A 3,397-nucleotide genomic window follows, 5' to 3' on the forward strand; every position below is an offset into this window, starting at 1 on the left:
CTTTCCTCACTAAATCCTCTGGTTTTTAATTCACTTCTCCTCTAACAGCGGTTTCTCATCAGCTCTCTCTCATTAGAAAACAGTATGAAAACGTTAGCTGCTAGGCTAACAATCAGCGGTTATATTAGCTGCTATGCTAACAATCAGCGGTTATATTAGCTGCTACGCTAACAATCAGTGGTTATATTAGCTGCTACGCTAACAATCAGCGGTTATATTAGCTGCTACGCTAACAATCAGCGGCTACTTCGGGCCAATTAAGCTACATAGGAAATATTTTCCGGTTGTTTGGAAGCGAATTTCTGGCTGCAAAGTAAAGTAATTCTGATCTTTCATCCTTACCTGGGGAAGGTAATCCTAATGAATCCAGTTTGTTTCGTAAAACGGTTGAAACAAGTCCACATACCACAGAACTTAAGGAGCTCCGATCGCCCTACTGCCACATAGAAGATGGCGGACGCTTTTGCGTACGGCTCAGCGCTCCATGAGGCGTCTATGTATTGATGTCTATGGGACCCATCCTTCAAATCTGGGGAAAAGAAGGACGCATTTGAAGGAGTCTTCGAATTCGGACAGGCCTTGTCGCCACGCTATGACGTAATTGGCCTACAAATCCGTCCTTTGAAGGATGCAGACCCTGAATTCGGACACAGCTATTGACTAACCTTAAACTTGTTATCAAGAATAGGGTAGTGAGTTATTATCCATGTTCAGGGGCAGTACTGGTTATTGTCTGAGGGAGGCTTGGAAGTCATATAAGTAGTTTTACTGCAGTATACTTTTTACTTTTACTTGATATGAACTTATAAGTACTTGTAAACTAGTTCATGAACTTATGAACTATGTCATTTCATGAGTTCTTAGAATGAGCCTATCAAGTCATCTACTAAATTTTAAGATTAATCTAAGAAATGTCCTTATATTCCATAAAATGTCTGATATTCTTTTCTAGCAAATTTTAAAATTTTGGAGCTCAGAAGTGTTTTGTTTTGTTTTGTTTGTTTTCTAGAAAAAATCAGAGTGTTTTTGGGTGGAAATGTACTGTGTCTACATCACATGTGTCAAACTCAAGGCCCCGGGACCAAATCTGGCCCACCGTAGCTTTTTATGTGGCCCTCTAGTCTGTGATGTGGCATTTAATCTTTGTCTAAAAAAATTCTGCAGTCTGTACTGACCATCCATCTATAATGGTTCTGAAGACACTTACAGTCATGCCTCGTTATTGTAAGTTATGCATGCGATTATTTAAAAGTTTTTGTATGTATAAATAGGTTAATTAGTTTAAATTAGTTTACATAATTTCCCACTGGCAACAATAAATCCCGAATATAAAACCAACATTTCACTACCACAACCAACATAAAATGTAATAATTCCTAAATAATATGAATAATTACAACGTGCACTTAATTAAAGAAATTACAATGACAAATTTGGGATTAAATGAGTTACTGTCTGAATGTCTTCTCTAATTTACTTCAATAAATAAAGTTAACAATTCCTCTTTTTTTCTGTTTTCTTCTCTAGATTGCCAACAACATAACATTTATAAGGAGGAGCTATGTAAGCAGGAGAGGAGATCCACTCTGGACCAGGAGGAGTTAGAACCTCTGCAGTTGAAACAAGAACAGGAAGAACCAGAAGATCAGCAGATAAAAGTTTACTCCAGTCAGGGTGAAGAACAGGTTGAGTTAAAACAGGAGACTGATACCTGCATGGTGGTTCCTGTTGATGAACAAACATTCCACATTGGATCAGAACCAAACATGAACCAAGTCATCTTCCAGGAAGCTGCTGATGCCGAGAACCAAAATCAGGAAAGAAGAAAACCTTTCTCATGTGTCACCTGTGAAAAACGTTTCACTGCCATATCTACTCTCAATCGTCATATTAGAACTCACACTGGTGAAAAACCGTTTTCATGTGGGAACTGTGGAAAAGGTTTTAGTNCTGGGCCTCCCTTCTGAAGCTGCTGCCCCCGCGACCCGACCCCGGATAAGCGGAAGAAAATGGATGGATGGATGTTTTTTTTCCGAGCCGCCTTTAAACTCAACACGAGTGCGAAGAAGCTCCCGCCATTTTTACACCTGTGCGGAACCGACCGAGGCCTGCTGCTGCTGTGCAGAGGTTGATGTGTGTCAAAATCATGGCAACAGACCACCAAACGGCAAAGAACTTGGAACAGATTTTTTTTTTTTCAAATAAAAATAAATAAGTTGACTAATGCTTTCTGATGCAGATAAAGTTAGCTAAACATTGTCTAGTCATTAGCTGTGTCCAAATTCAGCGTCTGCATCCTTCGGAGGACTGGTCTACGTAGGACGGGAATATCTAAGACCGGAAGAAAAATATCTGTGGATTCGGACAGGTGTAGCCTTCACCAACTGTCCCCGCCCCCACCTCAGCGTAACTCATGTTGCCTAGCAACCGGGACAGCGTGAAGCAGAGAGCGGAGAAGAAGAAAAAACAACGGAGCCGAAGTTTGTTTTTCAGTCACAATGTTCAAATGTGTACTGCACTTTTCTACAAGGAATACAAATTATTCATTTACAAATATAATACTCTCCACATCGCAGATAGGACATTACGTTAAATAAGCCTATTATGTTTAAAGGCTTAACTTTAATCAATCAAACCTATGTGCTCTGCTTTGAAATACTTTATAAACCATTTTTCAACCAGACCTGTTTGAATAACATCAGTGTTTAACAATGTGCCAGGAGTTGGGCGTTTTCTCTCAGTATACGGAACCTGGAGCGCCCGGCCGGGGGGGGGGGGAACGGCTGTTAACGGTAGCATACAGGTTCGAAAACATCAGAGCAATATTGCATTTAGGTCATGTATTGATGATCCGAGCAAATGCTTGAGATTTACACACTTAAATTCTCGCCTAAAAACGTTGTACCAAGTCACGTTGTGTCATTTAAAGTGTTGTATAGCTAAATAATTTGTCGCTATTCACCGCCATTGTCGCTCTGCCTGAACGCCCAGTTGGAACCCGCAATGAATTATGGGATATCGTGGGCCGTGAAGGATACACGGGACACATCATAGACATTAATACGCCTCATGGAGCGGGCCGGTGTTATGCCCAGAAAAGCCCCCCTGCCCAAATTTGCACCCCCTGTCGCGGGAGCGCGCATCGCTCTAAGCTCTCGCATATTGACGAGGAAACGGATAAAAATATGACCGAAGAGGAAATTTTTAGTCGCGGGAGCGCGCATCGCTCTAAGCTCTCGCATATTGACGAGGAAACGGATAAAAATATGACCGAAGAGGAAATTTTTAAGATATTTGTAACATTATCACGTTTCCTAACCATGTAATCCCTAATACGGTGGGTTTTATTTCGCAAATTATTTGAAATAAATACGGTTTTTACACTTTTATTGACACA

General features: G+C 40.8%; 1 protein-coding gene and 1 long non-coding RNA gene across 8 annotated transcripts in view; one reads left to right on the top strand and one right to left on the bottom strand.

Annotated features, from left to right (window-relative positions):
• The window catches only part of LOC103481196 (uncharacterized), a 10,739-nt gene extending 8,790 nt beyond the window's left edge, over positions 1-1,949 (top strand). Inside the window, exon 2 of the long non-coding RNA XR_536245.2 lies at positions 1,528-1,949. This is a non-coding gene — a long non-coding RNA (uncharacterized LOC103481196). The remainder of the gene's footprint in view (positions 1-1,527) is intronic.
• LOC103481197 (protein arginine N-methyltransferase 8-B) overlaps positions 1-3,397 on the bottom strand; it is a 51,995-nt gene that overhangs the window by 27,389 nt on the left and 21,209 nt on the right. The window lies entirely within an intron of this gene.

This window comes from Poecilia reticulata, linkage group LG19 (genome assembly GCF_000633615.1).
Source record: "Poecilia reticulata strain Guanapo linkage group LG19, Guppy_female_1.0+MT, whole genome shotgun sequence".
Classification (NCBI taxonomy): Eukaryota; Metazoa; Chordata; class Actinopteri; order Cyprinodontiformes; family Poeciliidae; genus Poecilia; species Poecilia reticulata.